A 21877-nucleotide genomic window follows, 5' to 3' on the forward strand; every position below is an offset into this window, starting at 1 on the left:
CTAGACAACTCTGAACATCAAACACACTTTAATCACTGTCCATGGGACGGACCAATTGAGGGCATAGAATAAGATCAATGCCAAATTTCCTCCCTGGCCAATCCTGTCCAATCTTGTTTCTTCTCTTCCTCTCTCCGCTCAGGCACTGATCAAGAACTCCTTGTAATGAAGATCTGAGGGTCATCATAGGGAGGAATGGAAGAAGGAGGGAAGGAAAGAGATCCGAAGAGATGACTCACTGGTTAGGAGCCACCTAAGTGGCTATTCTTGAAGAGGATCAGGGTTCCATTCCCAGTACCCAGAAGCAGCTCACAGCCATTTGTGACTACAATTCCAAGGGATGTAATTATTTCTGACATCCACAGGTAGGGCATGCGTGTAATGCACACACATACACCCATGTAAAACATGAATACACTTAAAAAATAAATACATCTTTTTTTAAAGGAAAGGAAGGAGGTGTTTGATTTTTTTTTTTTTTAGAAAAATCTATAAGCCAGAAACTAATTATATCTGCAGATGTCTTGCCAGACTTGGGTTGATTTTTCATTTCTTTGTTGTTGTTTGTTTGAGGCAGGATCTCCTTTAGCCTTGGCTGGCCTCAAAGTCATTACTTAGCCAAGGATGCCCTTGAACACTGGTGTGTATCACCACACCTGGTTTCTAATTCCTTTTCTTATTTCTTTTTGCTGTTGTTGTTGTTGTTGACTGCACACTAAATAATTATGTAAAAAATGTAAATACCTACCTTATAATCCAAATGTTGGGTAATAAATAGGTATACATGGGAAATAGCAATGTAAATAAATATCTTTAGCACCAACAACAGACACCTCATCCAATAAGTGCATACTGAGCATTTTTTTTTTTTTTTTGGAAGCTTAGGAGAGGAAGGAGCCACCAACTCAAGCATCTTGGATTATTTCTATCCCTTAATCGTATGGGTCACTGGAGACAGAAATTAAGTAAGAAGTAAAGTCCTGTGAAGATTTTTGGGAATTCTGATAAGACACACACACACACACACACACACACACTTAATAGAATCACAGGAGCACATGTCTTCTGAGTGAACACCTCTGTTCTGGTTTCTCCCTCTCTGCTCCTTGCACGTTGCCCACCAAGATTCTGAGAGCTGTGTGCTCTGAGATGTGTTGTTCTACAGAGCCCCTTGCTCCCTTCTGGGGATCAGCTCAGGTCCACACACAAACACACCCTCCCGCCCAGTAATGACAACTGCTTAAAACATGCAGGACAAGGAACTGGGGGAAGGTAGAAGGCAGCCTTTTGCCAGTAGATTCAGTTTCATTTGTTGTACTTTTATTATTATTTTAAATTATGCGTACAGGCAGTGGCAGGTACGTACACATGATTGTGGCTATGCACAGAAATCAGATGGAGCTGATATTACAGGCTACTCTGAGCCTCCTGATATAGGTGCTGGAAACCGTGCTTGGGTCCTCTCTAAGAGCAGTCCTCACTCGGGCACTGAGTCATCTCTCCAGCCACTGTTGCTTAGCCTCTTAATAAACATTTGTGTGTGTGTGTGTGTGTGTGTGTGTGCACCATATACATGCATGGCACCACAGAGGCCAGAAGAGAGCATTGGATTCCCTGGAACTGGAGTTACACATGGTTGTTAGTGGCCATATGGGTGCTGGAAATCAAACCCTAGTCCTCTGCAAAAGCAGCCAATACATTTAACTGTTGAGCCATCGTGCCATCCTTCATGCACCAGAGTTTTTTGTACTATTTAGTAGTAGTAGTAGTAGTAGTAGTAGTAGTAGTAGTAGTAGCAGCAGTATTTTGAGTCAGAGGTTTTCTGGACATCCCTGGCTGACTTGGAGCTCACTATGTCAACCATGAATGATCAGAGATCCACCTGCCTCTGCCTCCCAAATGCTGGGATTAAAGGTGTGACCTACCAAACTTTATGACTCATACTCTTTTGTTCATGTGTGTGGCATATGAGTGTGTGATGCATGTATGTGAGTGTGTAGCTGTGCACAGCTTAACATACATGTTCAGAAGTCAAGGCAAGATAGTAGGTGTTCTCCTCCATCCCTCTCCTCCTTATTGCCTAGAAATAGAGGTCTCTCACTGAACCAGAAGTGGCTCTCAGGATCATCTGTCTACACACACACACACACACACACACACACACACATACACACACACACACACACACAGAGCAGTGGGGTTATAGGCACAAATAGCCATGATTGACTTTTTACGTGGGTTCTGGGAATTCAGACTTAGATCCATCATTCCAGAGCAGGCACTCCCACCCATTGAGCCCACAGTCCAGTTCCTGATATGTGAGTTTTAAGCTGAAATTTAGTTTTATAAAGGGCACATGTGCTCACAGTTGAAAAGGTGAAGTAAAAGAAAGGTAAGCCACTCTGGCTTTCTGAGGAAGATATCTCAGGCTGGGGTGGATCTTCCAAAGCCAAGCGGGGCTGGATTCCTTACTTTTCTTCTCTTGCTGTCACTGAACACCTGATAAGAAACAACTAAAAGGTGGCGGGTTTGTTCTGGGTCAATTTGAGGTGGTTCAGCCCATTAAGAAGAGGAAGGCATGGTGGCAGTCAGCTTTATGGTAGCAGGTGCTGTCACTGGGCTCTGCCTACCCCGGCCCTACCTCCCTGACCCACTTCCCTTAGCTAGGCTCCAGCCCTTTAAGGCTCCATTGCCTTCCACACCAGCCACACCAGCTGGGAAACCAAGTGTTCAAACATGAGCCAGTGGGGGCACATTTCAAACAAAGCCTCTTTGTCTAACGCTGTGTACATCTTCCTGATGGTTTATCCAGAGAGGGCGGGTCTTCATTTACCTGTAAAAGTAAATGAAGAAATGAAATAAAGCAAAGGCTGCCCATCATTCAGTGGCTCTGCCTGCACCGTGTGCCTCCTCCTTGGCTAAACAGAGAACTTCCAAGAACTCTCTGTGTGGCAGCTGCTGGCGTGACAACTGGTGTGGCTCGTGGGACAGGAGCCTTTCTCAGAGCTCACTCTTGACACCACATTCTCTGCCCCAACACAGACTCAGGGTCAGATACTCACTTCCAAGGTAGTGCCTTTAACGCCAACACTCAGGCAGAGAGGCAGAGGCAGAGGCAGAGGCAGAGGCAGAGGCAGAGGCAGAGGCAGAGGCAGAGGCAGAGGCAGAGGCAGAGGCAGAGGCANGAGGCAGAGGCAGAGGCAGAGGCAGAGGCAGAGGCAGAGGCAGAGGCAGAGGCAGAGGCAGAGGCAGAGGCAGAGGCAGAGGCAGAGGCAGAGGCAGATCTTTGTGGGTTCAAGGACAGTCTGGTTTCCATATAGTGACTTACAAGCCTACATATTGAGACCTGACTCAAAAACAACAACAACAACAAAAAGCTTCCCAATGTTGTCCTTGCTTATGTCTTTGGCCCCTGGCACCCTTTTATCTTCCTGGGTTTGAAATGCCTGGTCTCATTCCTATTCACTATAGAGTTGCTAAGATTTCTTAGAAAAAGCATCACGACTGAGTTCAGGGATTTATTTTCTTTTCAGTGAATGAGTGTTTTGCCTGTATGTATATATGTGTACCACATGCACGCCTGGTGCTCAAGAAGGTCAGAAGACATTGGATCCTCTGGAATCCAAATTACAAGTGGTTGTGAGCTACTGTGTGTGTGTGCTGGAAATCAAACCACGGTTCACTCTGCAAGAGCAGCCCGTGCTAGGAACTGCTAAACCTTTGCTCCAGACTTTCTTTTTTTATTTACGTTTCAGGAAGTCTGTGAAAAGGTTTCCAGCTATCTTCCTTTAAAATTTTTATTTTATTGAGACAAGCTGTAATGTGGTCCAGGCTGGCATTGAAATCAATACATAGCTAAAGATAACATTGGACTCTTAATCTTACTGCCTCTACCTCCCAGTGCTAAGATGACACATGCTCACAATTACNCCCCCCCCCCCCGCATCCTCAAATACCAACATGTTATCTAGCCAGAGTACATCTATCAACACTGGGAAAAGTCAATTAAAGAATACCATCCACTAAATTACAGAATCTATTAGAATTTGGGGGGCCATAGAGATGGCTCAGCAGTTAAGAGCACTGGTTGCTCAGGTTCAATTCCTGGCACACACATAGCAGTTCACACCAGCCTGTAGCTTCTGTTCCAGGGCTTCTGACACCCTCACACAGACATACATGCAGGGAAAATGCCAACGAACAGAAAATAAAAATAAATTATATATTTAAAACAGTCATTTTTCCAATTGCCCCACTATTATCTAGTTTCTAAAGCTATCTTTTGAAAAAGCTTTCTACTAACTTCATGCTAAAGAACTACATCTAACCTCTAAAGTTCTGAATATACACATCAGAAATGGCAAGAGGGAAAATTTAGAAACTGTACTGGCTGGTTTTGTGTCAACTTGACACAGCTGGAGTTATCACAGAGAAAGGAGCTTCAGGTGAGGAAATGCCTCCATGAGATCCAGCTGTAAGGCATTTTCTCAATTAGTGTTGTGGGTGGTGCCATCTCTGGGCTGGTAGTCTTGGGTTCTATAAGAGAGCAAGCTGAGCAAGGCAGGGGAAGGAAGCAAGCCAGTAAGTAACATCCTACCATGGCCTCTGCATCAGCTCCTGCTTTCTGACCTGTTCGAGTTCCAGTCCTGACTTCCTTTAGTGATGAACAGCAACATGAAAATGTAAGCTAAATAAACCCTTTCCTACCAAACTTGCTTCTTGGTCATGATGTTTGTCCAGGAATAGAAACCCCGACTAAGACAGAAGCTATAGCAAGATATATACGAAGAAAATAAAATATAGCCACATCTGACCAAAGACAAAACTACTCGTTTATTGGACACGCACAACAGAAAAGCTTGCTCAATAGCACACTGTGGGGTAGTATCAGGAAAATCCAGACGGTTTCTTAGGAAAGAAAAATCAAGCAAGTTTAAAGGTAATGAGAGGGTGACCTGTGTCTTGAGGAATCACAATGTGCGAGCTCTCTTTGGGTCCCAGTATAAATATGCTATAAAAAGTTCTAATAGAGTTCTAAGATGGATCCTGAGGATCGAACTCAGGTCATCAGGCTTGACAGCAAGCCCTGCTACCTGCCGAGCCATCTTGTGGACCCATAGGTTTTCATATTGGAGATACTTGTGGAAATATTTACAGGTGTAATGACTACTTCAGAGTCATGGGGGTGGGGCAGGTAAGGAGGAGGTGACACAGATTAGCTGTGCATTAACAATTTTCGGAAAGGTGTGACTTTGAAGCAAGTTCATTGCACTTGGTTATGCTTACAATTTTTCCATTACAAAATATTCTTCATGTATTTCCTTCTTGTTTCTCATCAATGAAGTCCCAGTTTTATATAATCTATTAACTAAGTGCCTGCTCAGACAATTTCATATATGTATAGAATGTACTCTGGTTACATACACACATACATACCCTGACATCACATTTTGATACTTGTCTATTAAACAACTTTTGATTGATCATGTTATTGATATATCTGGGATTACGTGAACATGGTGGCCCTTACCTTCTCAAGGCTTATAATTCAGATGATTCCTTTTAAAAATGTTTTTAAAAATGAGTACATACATGTGTGTCTCTGTGTGTGTACATGCATGTAAATGCCCACAGAGAGAGCAGAAGAGGATGTCAAATCCTCTGTAGCTGAAGTCACAGGCAATTGTGAACGGCCTGGGGCGACTGCAGTGCAAGCTTAAGCAAGGAGCCACCTCCTCCACCTGGACTATTCCTTTATATAGATATGGACATGGACATGGATATAGATAAAGATTCCTTTATACAGGGATATAGATATATAATTAATTCCTTGACAGTTTTATACAGAATATTTTGGTCATATCCACTTTCCACTCTTCTCCCTACCCCTCTCAGGTTAACCCATATACTCCCTGTCTTCTGTGGTTTTTAAATAATCCATGGGGTCCAATTTGTGCTGCCCACATACTTCTGGGTGTGGGGCTACCCACTGGAGCATGGTCAACCAACTGGGAAACCACACCCTTAAAGAACCCCCCCCCACACACACACACATAAGCTATTAACTGTCCACAGCTCCTCAGTTAGGGGCGGGGGCTCATGAATGCCTTAAATTCCATGCAGGAATTATTGACAGGCTGGGTCTTGTACAGGTCTTGTGAAGGCAACTACGGGGCACTGTGAGCTCATGAGCACGGTGATTCTACCATATTCCATATCTGGAAGACGATGTCACTCCAGTTTTTCCCGACATCTGGCTTACAATCTTTCCCTCCGCTCTTCCACTGTGTGCTGTGGTCCCGAAGCCTCGTGGGAGTGTGTGCCATAGAGAGGACGGATCTGTGCCTGGGCACTCACTCCACTGACGCTCAGTCTTTGCACTTTACACAGTTCCGATTTCTACGTTAACCACTGCACAAAGAGAAACACGGAAGATTATTCTTTCAGGAAGAAAACTGAGAGCAAGTCAGGGCAATCTGTAACAATGCATTTAATCAGCTATAATCAAATTCCACAGGCTGTAATTTAGACACGTGGTTTCCCGGGGGCGGGGAGGAGGGGTGGTCAGGTGGGGAGCGGTGGATAGGAATCGGTGGGTGAGGCAGGGAGGGGCAGAGGCTGCGGGAGTCACGTGAAGGTTGAGCTGGTGGACAGGAAGTCAAACACAGGTAAGGAAAGTTGAGTGAAGAGTAATTTCCCAGAGGACTAATTACTCCCGCTTTTATGGAGGGTAGGAGGGGAGGGAGGATAAACTGAGGTGAGTCTGCCACCCACTGAGTTAATGATTCTTTGTGTTGGAGTGCCAGTAGGTGACAGGGGATGCCAGCTACGTTGTTCACGTGCAGTCACTGTCATAATTATAAACCTCGGGGAGAACTATCTGTCAGCAGACTGGCTGAGTAATAGAAGTCTCCCTAACCTGTTGCTGAATAAATGCAACTTCCGGGCTTGCAGAACTGCCAGTGATTCATGGAGTGGTGGGGTTTTGAGTGTCTGAGTTACTGTTTGGATTTTAAGGTCATGGCTTCATGTTTCACCTGAGTGATGTCGGGAAGTCCAGCCGCCCTTTCTTAAAGGAGCATAGCTGACATGAGTTAAGAAACCTAATTAGGGATCTAAGAAAGAAATCCACAGTGCAAAAGCCCTTCTCCCACCGGGCGCATGCCTTTAATCCCAGCACTTGGGAGGCAGAGGCAGGTGGATTTCTGAGTCAAGGCCAGCCTGGTCTATAGAGTGAGTTCCAGGACAGCCAGGGCTATACAGAGAAACCCTGTCTCGAAAAACCAAAAAAAGACAAAGGGAAGAAAAAAAAGCCCTTTTCTCAAGGACTTGTCCACCTGCCTGCAACTTCTGTACTGCGTCTTGAGTTGGGGGTCCTCTCTGCCTTATGAATATGAGCATTCCTGAACAGAGCACATTGAAGTCTGTTAGCTATGTGTGTGTGTACGTTCACATGCATGTATGACATATGCACATAGGTACCTTCAGAAGCCAGGCATCACACTAGGTACCACAGAGCTGTGATTCTCAGCCTATGGGTTGCACAGACCATCCTTTGGGGGAGATGAATGACCCTTTCATAAAGGTCACTTCAGACCACCAGAAAAACACAGATATTTGCTATAACAGTAGCAAAATTACAGTTATGAAGTAGCAACAAAATAATTTTATGGTTGGAGGTCACCCCCCATGAGGAACCATGTTAAAAAGGGTGGTAGCATTAGGAAGGTTGAGAATCACTGATATATGGGCCGTTGTGAGCCATTTGACATAGTTCTGGGAACTTAGCTCTGGCCCTCAACAAGAGCAGCAAGTGTTTACCATCAGGGACGCCTCTTCAGCATCAGGTATCTTTTTAGAATTTTTATTAAATTTTTATATAAATTTTATATAATTTTTTTTTATTTATGTGTGTGCATAGGCAGGTGAGTAAGGAGGCCAGGAGAGGGCGCTGTGCTGGGAAATGAACTTCGGTCCTCCGGAAGAGCAGCAAACTGCTCTTGACCCTGGTCACTGCTCATACATCCTTCCCACCAAAATCTGTTATCTTTTTAACTATGATTAGCCTAATTTTTGTTTTTCGAGACAGGGTTTCTGTATAGTCCTGGCTGTCCTGAAACTCATTTTGAAGACCAGGCTGGCCTCGAACTCACTTAGATCCTCAGCTTCAGCCTCCAGAGTGCTGGGACCAAAAGTGTGTGCCACCATGCCCGTCGATTATCCTATCTTTAAAGGGAGAAAGAGAGGACCCTGAGGAGGAATGGTGGGGTGCAAATTAATCAACACTCTGCCTGGTCTAAAACAAAAAGTCTCAAGACCAGGATCCCAAACCATCTTCTCTGCCTCTTCAGGGGCCTTGCACTAAGGGACCAGCCAGCCAGTCAGGGGAACGCCACAGCAGCCCACTCTTGGAGGTCCCAAGTAGATGACCTTGTGGTCCCCAGGAGTGGCAGCACAGAGGGCGGACATGCTCAGATCCCGGTGGCTGTGGGCAAGGTTACATACGATTTTATGAAGCACGCAGGACTGGCCCTGGAGCTGGCAGGAGGGCGGAGGAGAGAGCCTCATAGCCACGCAGGCTATTGATCACTCAGCCTCTGCTCACAGTCCCCCACACCCAACCCACCCGCAAAGGCGTCCTACCCTCTGGGCAAAGAATGCTGCTCCAGCCCTGGCCCAGGGCCCAACCTGTGCTGCAAGTCTGCAGGACCCACCGAGCCTGCTCAGGTGGCCTTTCCAGTGGACCTAAACTGGTGGGGGTTAGAAGAGTGAGAGGCTTTGTAGCACAAGTTTCTGACTCAGTATACTGATGCTCAAGTTACTCACAACCCTGAGCGCCCTCGCGTGTCGGCCATGCACACTTCTTTCAGTGGGCCTGGAGGAGGGGGGACTCAGAGCAGGGTAGCAGATATTCCAATTTATGCTTGCCTTTTAGATATGCTTGTTCTGAAAAGAACGATAGCTCAATAGCTGTCAACAGACAGAATATAGCTCTCTCACCTCTCTCCCATCCTCCCTCCTTCCCTCCTTATCCTGCCTGCTTGCCTTCCTCTCCTCTCCTCTCCTCTCCTCTCCTCTCCTCTCCTCTCCCCTCCTCTCCTTCCTTCCTTCCTTCCTTCCTTCCTCCCTTCCTTCCTTTCTTCCTCTTCTTTGTTTTGAACTCCCTTATGCCTCTTCTGACCCAGTCTCTCCATTTAGTCCAGACTGGCCTTGAACTCCCAGCAGTTCTCCTGCCTCAGTTCATCAGCCTGGCCACATTTCCTGTTGATGAACTCCTACACCACAAATGCTATTCAGAAGTGTAAGGTAACATTTGCCACCAAAGCTTGTAGTTGGGTCTGCTCATTCAGAACAGATTTTCTACCCCTACTGCAGCGATGTCCTTGAGATTTCCATTACAGCCTGCTCCGCCCTGTCTGCATTGCTCAGAGTGACCAGTAGACATCACCCGTGGGTCATCACAGCATAGCTGGTTACTCTACCAGCTTACTGTGAGCAAGGAACTCTTTCCTAACATAAGCAGCTATTACAGAAGTATTTAAAGGACAGCATCCGCGTGGTGGCTCACGGCGGGCACTGAGTTGGAGTCTTAAGACCAACTATTGCTAGTTTGTCATCTTGAAGTTACCTTTGTGTGCATTAGCTCCACACCTGTCACCTGGAAATAACAGAGTCCTCGTGGGACAGAGTCTCAGGTACCCCAGGCTGGCCTCAAACTCACTATGTAGCCAAGGATGACCTTGAGCTGATCCTGAGAGTGGAATTAGGGGTTCATGCCACCATTGCCAGCTTACGTGGCACCCGATAGTAAGCCAGGGCTCGGTACATGCTATGAAGGCATTCTACTAGCGGAGTTATGGCCACAGCCTCTGTGGCTCCCTTTAATTGAGATAGTATACACAGTCCTTTAGAACTGAAAAAAGAAATGTGCTCTGCACCTGAACATCTGGGTGTGGACTGTTTGGGGACTTGGGGTGAGTCACTTCCTTTCTCTCTGCCTCAGTTTTCATCTACAAGATGGGTTTGAGAAGATTGTTTATGAAATCCCAACACTTGAGAGGTTGAGGCAGGAGGACTGCTACAAGTTCAACCTGGGGCTACATAATGAGTTTCAGACCAGCCTGTGCTCCAGAGTGAGACTTTCTCTTATACAACAACGATAAAAAGTAAAATAATAAAATAAAATGGAATAAGAGAATCTTACCAAGTGTTTATGAGATTAAATGAGATATGTCTATCATGCCTACATACAATGAAGGCTCAATAAGTGTTAGTCTTTTGGGTTTTTTTCCTATTTGTTTGAGACAAGGTCTCATGTGGCTCAGGCTAGCATCCAATATGTGTATCTGAGGTTATTAACCTTGATCTTGTACTCTTCTTGCCTCTACTTCTCAAACACTGGGATTACAGATGGGTGCCACAAGCCAGGCACCATAAGTCTTTAAAACCTTTATGGTGTTTGCTCTTTTTAGCATCCCTCTGTTTAGAAGACCAACTGATTTTATCCTGACTCTTAGATTCCTGGGTAAACAGTATGTATCTGCTCGTTCATCTTTTGACCTTTGTCTCTTGTGAACTCTATGTGACCCTACCACTACCTTAGAAGGTAGCTGTTCTCGCCCCCCAACCCCCACCAGTTTATGGACAAAGATACACAGGCTCAAAGTGGTTTGCTCACTTACCGGATAGGGACGGTAAATGGAACCAGACAGCATACAGCTCCTTCCTCCAAGGTCAGGGCTCTGTCTGTTTACTGTAGCACAGCTGCCTTTATAAAACCGCTAAGAGGAGAAGCATCCTTGTGTGCGTGTGCGTGTGCGTGTGTGTGTGTGTGTGTGTGTGTGTGTAGGCCAAAGGTCAACTTCAGTGCCATTCCTCAGAACATTGTCCACTTTGGTTTTGAGACACGGTCTCTCATCTGCCTGAAGCTTATCAAGTAGGCTAAGAGGTAGAGGATCTCCGAGGATCCACCTTGCCAGTCCTGCCCAGCACTGACTGGCATTGCAAGCGTCAAACACTACATCCTGGTTTTTTTTTTTTTTTAAACAGGTTATGGAACTGGAACTTAGGTCATCTCCTGCTCTGCCAGCACGCCAGTCACTTAGCCATTTTCCTAGCTCCAGTGCACATCTTATTATATGATCCTTTGCCAGATACCTATGCAAGCTTGTTTGTCTTCTTTTCTTTTCTTTTCTTTTCTTTTCTTTTCTTTTCTTTTCTTTTCTTTTCTTTTCTTTTCTTTTCTTTTCTTTTCTTTTNTTTTCTTTTCTTTTCTTTTCTTTTCTTTTCTCTTCTTTTCTTTTCTTTTCTTCTCTTCTCTTCTCTTCTCTTCTCTTCTCTTCTCTTCTCTTCTCTTTTCTTCTCTTCTCTTCTCTTCTCTTTCCTTCCCTTCCCTTTCCTTCCCTTCCCTTCCCTTCCCTTTCCTTTCCCTTCCCCTTTCTCTCTTTCTCTCTTCTTTCTCTCTTTCTCTCTTCTTTCTCTCTTTCTCTCTTTTCTCTCTTTCTCTCTTTCTCTCTTTCTTTCTTTCTTTTCCCAAGATGGGTTCTCATTGTGTATCTCTAGATGGCCAGAAACCTACTATGTCAACCCAACTGACCTTGAGCTCAAAAGGATCCTCCTGCTTCTGCTGCCCATGTGCTGGGGTTAAAGGCCTGTGCCACCATGCCTGGCCTCAGGTTTTACATTTTTCAACCTACAGCAACTTCCTATCCTGACCTCAAAACCTCAAGGAAACTAAAAGAACTCGACCTGGAAGCCTAACCATTCAGCTTCCTAACTTCTCAGTGGCCCATTAGCTGATGCTTCCAGGGGGAAGGGCAGCAGGAGGCAGCTGGGAGTCAGTCCAGCACTTCCCTGTCTCCCCCAGGCTGTTCCCAACACCTGACACAGCTCTTTCCAAATGCTCCTCCACTGCTGTGACATTTGTCACACTTCATCTCTGACTGACTGTGAGCTCTAGGAAGCGCAAGATAAAGCCCAATACGTCCTTTCCCCGAGAGAAAGCTGTCACCCTGTCTGTTTTCTATCTGGGCCAGGCATGGTGGCAAATACCTATAACCCAAATACATGGGGGCCTTAAAGGCAAGAGAGTCACTGGAGTTTGAGTCCAGTCTGGGCTATGCAGGGAGATCTGTCTGCACTGATTTTCTTCCGGTTGCAGTGATAAAACACTGACCAAAAGCAACTTGGGAAGGAAGGGGTTTATTTTATCTTACAAGTTACAGTCAATTGTTGAGGGAAACCCTGGCAGAAACACAAGGGAGGAACCTAGAGACAGGAAACTGGAGGCAGGAAACTGGAGACAGAAATGCTGCTTACTGACATCTTTTCTCTGGCTTGCTCAGTAGCTATCTCATATAACCTAGACCTACTTGTTTAGGGATGACACTGCCCATAGTGGGCTGCGTAATCCTTTATTAATTAACAATCAAAAAATGCCTTCACATGCATGCCCACAAGTCAATCTGATGGAGGTTGTTTTTTTTTTAAGTTTATTTTATTTTATGTACATCAGTGTTTGTGCCTACACGAATGCCGTGCACCATGTACATGTAATGTCCTCAAAGGCCAGAAGAGGTGTCAAATCCCCTGAAATAGAAGTTATAGGCAGTTGTTAGCTGCTAAGTGAATGCTGGGAGCCAAATCCAGGTTCTTTGAAAGAGCAGCCAGTTCTCTTAACTGCTGAGCCATCTATCTCTCCAGAGACTTGAGCCCTCCTGGATTTGATATTGGCAGGGGTTCCTGGATCCAACCCCCATGATACTGAAGGTGGCTATACTAGTTAGCACTCCTGTCATTTTACTGAGACGTCTTGGAGAGCTAGGATCAGTCAGCATAACACACCTGGTAAGAGAACAGCTGAGACTTGACCACAAGTCTGTCTGACATGGAGCAAGAAGACTTTTGTTGCAGTAATTCTCTCCATCCCAAATATGCCCCGGCAATGAAAACAAGACTCAGTTAATATGAATACATGATGTGCATGGAGATTGGGCAGATCTACCAATACACTACCATCTTTCACATCTATCCCTTAGATCCCAAGCCATGTGCTTCTGCTCTGCGTCCTCTCCCTCTTTCATTTTCTCCTTCTTCTCTCCCCCACCTTCCACTCCACCTTCCCTTTTATCTGTCCAATCATCAGCTCTCCTTTGTTTTACAAATTAAGGTGGGAAAGAGTTTACAGGAAATCACCTGAGTGCTGACTCATTCCTTGTTCGGAAACCCCTCACTGGAAGATTGGAATAACATCAAATATAATTAGCCCCAGGGCTATCCACAACAGACTTTAACCTCTGTCCTTGCCTCTGGGAACCACAGAGCAGCTGAAGAAGTGGCAGCCACCTCAGAGGAGACCCTCAATGTGGAGAAACATGAACCATGGTGAACACAGCAGCCCTCCTACACTAACCATTGGTTTCTTCTCTTTCTTTTCCTCCTAGGTGGTGGGAGCTCCTTTCTGGGGGTGTTCTCCCAGTGCCTGGCAGTCCATGCCCTGACTCAAGTCCAGAGAGTTCTGTGTCCCAATGCCTGGCACCAGGCTAGGAAGGCTATCCAGTGTCAGAGATCAGCAAAGCCCTCCATGTGACCACCCCATGGACCAGCACTTGTCTTCCCAGCATGCCGCAGCCACGTTTCCAGCAAGCGGTTTCAATGGCGGTCAGCCAAGGCAAGGCCAGGCTTTCAGTTGGCCAGTCACAGATGCCTCATCACAGAACAGCTGCTCCCTGCATGTGTCTGGCCCCAAAGGCCAAGTGTTTCCATTTAGTTCCTGCAGTCCTAATGCCTCCTCATTCCTCTACCCATGTCCCCAGATGTCCCTTCCCAGAAAGCCAACCTGAACCAGAGCCATTAGCTCTGGGCTTGATTTCTTCCTTTTTGTTTTTTAATAACTGTATATTAATAACCTCAATTCCTCGATCAAAAGGCACAGACTAACAAAAAAGATTAACAACAGCAACAAAAACAAAAAACACAGTCCCTACCCAGTTAGATTCCTCAGCTGGTAAAAAAAAACCCTTTGCCATGTATGTGTATTTGACCACTGCCGCCCAGGGGCTGTGCTTGGGTCCCTGGTCCTGCTGCAGCTAGGGGAGGTATTAATGTCTGTGGCCTGTGTTACCACTGTGTCTGGTCTGTGCTGCCCCCTGAAGCCATATTGATGTCACTGGCCTGTGCTGCTGTGGAGGGCTATGATGCTGTCTGTGGTTCTTGCTGTGGCAGAGGGCTCAACTGTTGTCCAAGATCTGTACTGCCACCTGAGACCAATATGGAAGTCGCACGTGGTCCGTGTGGAAGTCCATGACTGATCGGTACTCTGGCTGAAATACGGTGTGTGAGATGCCTTAGTTCTCCATGTATTCACACTCTCAGCCCAGGCCTGGACAAACTGTCATTGACTTTGTCCTCATATAAATATTTCACAATGATGTCCAGGGCACCGTTGCTGATGTAAGTGTTGTGCTGGTGCTTAGGGACTTCATTGTTTCAAAGCCACCAACTTCCCCTATCTGAAAACACAGCCTTTTCTTCTCCTGTAGATTGTCTACCTGGAGGAGATGAGAAATGATGTCAAGGATAACAGTGACAACCTCCATGTTTGGGGCAGTGAGCAGACTCAGCATTGGCTCCAAGATTCCTGAGTGGGCAAGCAGAGTCAACTGGCACTGAGAGGCCCCTGTTGCCATGTTAGCCACGGTGCACACAATCTCTTTCTGGACTTTTAACTCTGCATTCCTTAGTAGGTCTACCAAGAAAGGCAGCAAGTTACACAAAGTCAACTGCTGGATGTGGTACCTGGGCCCAGCAGCCATGTTGCTCATGGTCCTGGCAGCCAGCGTCTGGATGAAGGATTTTGGGTGCTTCAGGACCTGGCCCAACACCTTCTTCATGCCAGCATCGATGGCCATTTGGGTCTGCTCATCTGCTCCAGCCACAAGGATGCCTATAGTGTGGAGACAAGACACTGAGTTCTGAGCCGGTCCTAAGTTCTACAAGCCCGGGCAGGATGTCGGTGGTCACCACATGATGGATGTACTCTTTGCCACCCTCAGTCAGGTAGGCCAGGGCCCAGCAGGTATCTGAGAGGATCTCATTATCACCATGCAGCGGGAACTGACAGAGGGTAGGTAGCTTCTGCCTCAGTGTCTCCTCATAAGGATTTGGATCTTAGTTTTGGCATAAGTTGGCCAAAGTCCATGGATGTTCCAAAGAAATGGGACTGGTATGTTTTTTGAAATAAGGTTGATCAGGTGCGGGATGGCAGTATTAGAAATGACATTGTCTCTGAATTCTGCACAGTCACCAGCGATATTCCCAAGGGCCCACACTGCCTGCTCAGACACGGTCAGGTGAGGGGAACAGAGGAGTTCAATCAGGGGCTGAGTGGTACCCCTTTCACAACAGCTTGGGTCTGCTCTGCAGTTTCTGAGGTGGTTTAGGGAGTGCCCATGCTGCCTCGAACTGCAGGTTGTGAAAAGGTGTCGCCTTCAGGGCATCTACCAGCTTGGGGATGAGCCTGGCCTCAATAATCAAATTTCGAGGAGGGTTATTTTCCTGAGATAGCATTTCCCTGGCAGCCTGGGTGGCCTGGAAACGCAGCATCATATCCAAACTATTCACCCCTTGGATGATGTCGTCCAGAGTGAAGTTGGCCTTTTTGACTAGTGCTTAAGAAACCATGTCACTGAAGAATAGATCGATGTTTCTTCTCTTTAACACCTGCTTATCTTTCCTGGTCTTCCAGAGTTGTAGGCTGGAAGCAATTCTCTGTTGCTGCTGCAAAGACATTTCTTTGCCTCCATACTTAAATTTCTTCAGCTTCTCTTCGGGAGCCTCTGAGGTAGCCATATTGACTGGAGGAAAGACACCACCTCATAAAGTTTTCTTCTGGCCTCTGTCTTCTTTGACTCCTAGGCCTTCTCAGAGTAGTCCCCCTTTTCAAGCCGTGGCGGAGGGTCCTCAGAGCGCTGCTGGGCTTGATTTCTACGTACTCATCAGCCCCAGTCATTTTGGCAGCACTGGGCAGGCGGCCCCAGAATATCTAATGCCTTCCATGCTTAGGGCTATTTTAAAGGTGTCCTCCTTTTCTTTCTGTTGCTTTGACAAAATACTCGGTCCAAAACGCAGAGGAGGAAAGGGTCTATTTCTTACAACGTCACACTCCATCAGTAAGGAAAGTCAGGGTAGGGACTGTAGCCAGGAACCTCGAAGCAAGAACCGCAGTAGAACACTGATGCTGGTTCACTCTCTGGCTAACTCACAGGCACGTGCTTAACTAGCCTTTCCCTTTGTTAAAGCCTACAGACATTGGGTGCCAATTTATTTATTTATTTTATTATTTATTTATCTGTCTGTCTGTTTATAATATACATGGGATCCCCTGGGATGAGAATTACAGATGGTTGTAAGATGTCTGTCTGACTGTCTGTTTATACATGGGATCCCCTGGGAGGAGAATTACAGATGGTTGTAAGATGTCTGTCTGTCTGTCTGTCTGTCTGTCTGTCTGTTTATACATGGGATCCCCTAGGAGGAGAATTACAGATGGTTGTAAGATGTCTGTCTGTCTGTCTGTCTGTCTGCCTGTCTGTCTGTCTGTTTATACATGGGATCCCCTGGGAGGAGAATTACAGATGGTTGTGAGCTCTCAGATGGGAGCCAGGATCCTCTGGAGGAGCAGCAGCAAGTACTCCTGATTACTAAAGGTCTCCAGACCATTCTCTAGCTTTCTCATACATCCCATTTCCCTCTGGCTTGGGGTGGTACCACCCACAGTGGGCTGGGCCCCCTAAATCAATTAATAATCAAGACATTCCCCCAAGTCTGCGAGCCAGTTTCATAAGGACAATTCCTTAATCAAGGTTTTCCTCTCTCGTGACTCTAGGCTGTGTCAAGTTGACCATTCAGGGTGGCTAGGACAAAGGGGGTCCTTTAGAACTCTAAACTCATTTTCCTGTTGTCTTTGATTCTAAGGGACTACTAAGCTCTGTGGCAAACCCTAGGAACCACTAGTCACTTGAGGGACCCTCCAGGAAAGACAGAAGCACACAAACATGGTGCTTTAGAAATAGCAGCTACAACTGCAGACAGCAGAGCAGGCCTCAGAGACTCCGAAGCAGGGTCACCGCAGCTTCTGGGGCCACGAGGACTCATCATCTCTCCTTTACAATGAACTGTCTAGCAGCAGCAATGTCGGCTGAGCCCCCTCCACATGCCGTGTGCTGGGCTCTACATGTGCTCTCTAACCCAACCCTCTGATGATGCCATATCCTATTTTACAGAAAACGAAACTGAGGCTCAGAACTCAGGCCCACCTCTCAACCAAGAAACCACAATGTGATGCAGGCAGTCCGAGAGTCATGCTAGATGCAATTTCAGGTTGAAAGCTACACAGCCCAAAGAAGATCAAAGTTAAACTGCAGAATGGGAGTGGAGGAAAGAGGCCCCAAGTATTGATAGAGCACCTCAATTCCTACCCAGCCCTCCCGGGGTCAGCTTTCTGTACTTGACCCCAGAGACCTGACACTCACTGAGGCCCAAAGGATGAATCTGTTTCCTGATGCTCACACCCTGGCCTTCTTCTCCCAGCTAAAGTGGACACTAGGAGGCTAAGAGTGTAGCTTAGGGGGAGGATACTCTACTCGCTCGGCATGTATAAAGTCCTGGGTTCAGTTCTGGAGATGCAGTTAAATAAAGTGGATACTAGGAACTGAACATTCCAAGAACCATTTTCATCTGGGTACCACCTTCAGGGCTCGTGGGTGTGCTGAGGAGGACTCAAAACCTCAAGCCATATTGAGATTTGACCCTACCACTAACAAAGAGATACAAAGACCCGCAGTGTCCCTTTTCATCAGCATCTCACAGGAGGGTCAATCCAGGGCAGCCCATGCTTTCCTCAGTTCCCATGAATCAGTGCTCTGGAAGCAAACGCTGTTATCGAGACTCTGGAAGCTCAGTTATTAATAGAGCCAAAGACCGGGCTTTACTTGAAAGACAGGTACCCTGTCCACCCAGTGCTGACCAGGCCATGGGATGGGGGGAGTATTGAAGTTGTTGGGGGTGGTTTTCTGCTCTTCTTAGTGCCTCCTAATGACAGCATCTCCCAGGAAAAGGTCAAAGTTAGCCTTTCATTCTGGCCCTTGCAATGCACAGGGCTTCCCAGCAGCTGGCAGAGGAGGGTGGGCCAGGGAAGCTTGCTTCACTGTTCCTCTGTTGAGACCCACTCCTTCCATGCATGATGCTTTTCTAAAGCACTCTTGTCACCATACCTTGGCGACTTTGCAGCTTCCCTAACCTTCCAGAGCCTTGTTTGTCTCCATCAGTCATGACCATAATGCCTTCTTTGTTCCATGGGCACTTGCGCACCTTACCAGCTTATGCACGTCTGGATCGCTGAGATATTGGAGCTGGGGATGGGGCGGTGATGATTTGAGATGTAGTTCTTGCCTACAGACCAAGTGCTTGCTTACCTATTGTACGACAGACTTTTCATGGAAGGACACAAGACACTTATCTATTCACCCCAGAGAGGGAGGCCATGGCAGATCAAAGTCACGACTGTACCAACATCCAATTTGGTAACAAGTGAGTTTTTACAGGAGTTATTAACAGGACTGTGAGTGAGGAGGTCACTTATAAAGAGCAGGGATCACTCAGAAGCAGCCACATCACCAGAAAGCCCACCCCAACATGGGTGACCTGTCCCCATAACTGCAACCCTGGAGCTCTCTGTGCATCCTGGGGCACTTCAGCAGCTCAGTCTCCAGACCTCCAGAAACTGCTCACTCCCTTCCAGACTGTTGGGGTGAGCTGTAAGCAAGCATCCTTCAGCCTTGTGTGCTCCCGGGCATGTGACCTTTTGTTGCCCTCCTGGAGAAAGTATTTGCTCAGAGGGTGTGTTGCCACTTTACTGCTGTGTTCCTTTTACAGGATAATAGCAGTGGGTTTTCCCCTAAGGTGGCATAGGCCTGACCTACTTCCTTCTGCAGGAAATAGAAAGGGGAAAGGTTGTTGGTGCCCAACTGGTTCTTTTCCCCTTTTCCTTAAAGTCTGGGCCCCATCCCATGGGAAGGGACCACTCTGTTCAAGGTGGGTTTTCTCCCCCAGTTAATCCTCTTTGGAAAAACTCTCTGTCCCTGTCTCTCTCCCTGTCTCTGTGTATGTGTGCATGTCCATCTGTCTCTCTTCTCTCTCTGTCTTTTCTCTTCATCTATATCCCTCTCTCATACAGTCACACAAAATGTGCTTCATTAATGACCTACTTGTGTATATTTGTATTTTATCATTTAATTTTTTGTGTGTTTTGTTTTAAGATTTATTTTATTGTATGTGTATGACTGTTCTGCATGCGTGTATGTCTATGTGTGGGCCTGGTACCCATGGAGGTCAGAAAAGGGCCTGAAATACCCTGAAACTGGAGTTTATGGATGGCTAACCATAAACTGCCATGTGGGTTCTGGGAAGTAAGCTCTGGTCCTCTCCAAGGGCATCTGTTGAACCATGGAGCTCTCTCTCTAGCTCCTGCTAAGCTATGTGTGTCTGTCTGGTGTCCCCTTGCTTGGGCTGCAGCCTTGTTGATGGATTATATGTTGATGATGACTGACCTGCTCTCACCAACCTGAGAAGACATTTATGACAATTACTTTTGTCGACTTGACTGACTTAAGGACCAACTAAGGCTGTGCATGATGGCACACACCTTTAACCCCAGCACTCGGGAGGCAGAGATAGGTAGATTTCTGTGAAATTTGAGGCTAGGGTGTTCTATATAGTGAGTTCCACACTAGCCAGGGCTATAGAGTGAGACTCTGTCTCAAAATAAAAATCAAAACAAAACAAAACACAAAACTAACTAAAAGGAAAAACAAAGAACAAAAAACTGGTCTGGAGAGCTGGTGGGTCACGACCACCTGTAACTCCCATTCCAAGGGGTCTGCCGCCCTCTACAGGCCTCCATGGACACGGCACACACACAGCAAGATACATACACAAACACACAATTTTTAAAAATAATAATGAATTCTTGAAAGGAGAGAGAGAGAGACGTTGGCACAGAAGTGTCAGAAACGTCTCGATTGCTGCAGCCACTGCACTTGGCTCTGGCTTTCCACACTTGGTTCCCGGGATCCTGCTGGGCATTCCATGAACATGCATGAGCAGTCACCACTGTTTGGTGGCTGGCATGGTTAACCCCACAGACTGATTCCGAGATTCTCATTTGCACAGGCTTCCATGACTGCACAGAGTACCTAGAACAGTCTTCTTCTTAAGGTCGAAATCACAGCCTGGACTATCACTTGCTTCTGGTATCTCTTCTATACTGATGCTAAGTTCCTTTGACCTGAAGCAGGTGATGTCAGTCTCATTGCAAGGACTGCCCAGTGCCCTTTCTCCTCATATTCTGAGCACAGAATGCGCTGCCTTCGCTCATGACCCAGTCAGGACTCATCCCTGTCCTCCACTCTTCGTGAACCTGAGGAGTATGGAGATGTAGGCATACAGAGGAGGAGAAGAGGGCTTCAAAAGGCCCGACCAGTTGGTATGAGATGTCTGAAATGTGTTTACTGGTCAGGGAGGAGTTGTGGAAGAGGTAGGTATCATTAAAATACATTGTCATTATATGAAATTCTCAATGAATGAATAAAGATGCTGTCTTTTTTAAAAGTACTAACTGAATATAGAATATAAAGATTTTTTTCTAGCAGTGTTGAGAACCTGTTGAGGGAGGAAGTCATCATTCTGTCCCCAGTCAGCCAGTCTGACTGAATTTTCTCTGGCTCAACTCAAGCATAGAGAATAAATGTTAGGAATGACTGAGTTAGGAAGTGACCTAATACAGGTGGATGGGGAGAGCAAGCTGTGGGTCACTGGTGAGAATGTAGCTGAAACAATTGCCAGTGGGTCCAGGGCATGCACAGACACACACACACACACACACACACACACACAGAGAGAGAGAGGGGGGGGGGGTTGTCCCACTGCAGTCAAGCTGCAGGGAACCAGTCAGGACCTTGAGAGGGGTAGACGGGAGGGGGGGGTACCAAGAAGGGAAGTTCAGATTGAAGGAGACTAATACAGTTTGCACTTCAATGTACATTTGGATTCAGTGACCTTGACAGCTACATAGTAAATTTAAGGCTGGTGTAGGCCACATGAGACCCTATTTCAAAAAGATAAAAATAGGCAGAGCAGAAGTGGCACAGGCCTTTAATCCCAGCACTTGGGAGGCAGAGACAGGCAGATCTTTGTGAGTTCAAGGCCAGCCTGGTTTACAGAGTGAACTCTAGAACAGCCAGAACTGCACAGTGAAATTCTGTCTTTATTATTATTATATATTTTCTTTATTTACATTTGTTATCCCCTTTCCTAGTTTTCCCTCTGAAGACCCCCTATCCCATCCCCCCTCCCGAGAAACCCTGTCAGAAAGAAAGAAAGAAAGAAAGAAAGAAAGAAAGAAAGAAAGAAAGAAAGAAAGAAAGAAAGAAAGCGTTTCAGAAGAATGCTTTCTATGTCCTTTAACACCCAAGGTTCTCAAGACTGTTAATCTATCAACTCTCCTTTTTGTCTACACCCCACACACCTTCCCTCTGTTCTTATCTCCTGAACTCTTTCCACTGGCAATGAAAGTAGCCAGATCTTAGCTGGATGTATGCATGAAGTCCTGAATTCCATCTCCAGCACTTCACATAGATTGGACATGGTAGCACATGCCTGTCATCTCAGCACTCCAGAGGTTAAAGTGGGAGGAGCAGAAGTTCAAGGTCATCCTGGACCATAGTGAGTTCAAGGCTAGCTTGGGCAGCAGCAGAAGAAGAAGAAGAAGAAGAAGAAGAAGAAGAAGAAGAAGAAGAAGAAGAAGAAGAAGAAGAAGAAG

General features: G+C 46.4%; 1 pseudogene; it reads right to left on the reverse strand.

The window, feature by feature from the left end:
* Positions 1 to 14361: 14361 nt before the first annotated feature.
* On the reverse strand, positions 14362 to 15849 carry LOC110295540 (annotated as a pseudogene).
* Between the last annotated feature and the right edge of the window lie 6028 nt (positions 15850 to 21877).

Source organism: Mus caroli, chromosome 6 (genome assembly GCF_900094665.2).
Source record: "Mus caroli chromosome 6, CAROLI_EIJ_v1.1, whole genome shotgun sequence".
In the NCBI taxonomy this organism is placed as follows: domain Eukaryota; kingdom Metazoa; phylum Chordata; class Mammalia; order Rodentia; family Muridae; genus Mus; species Mus caroli.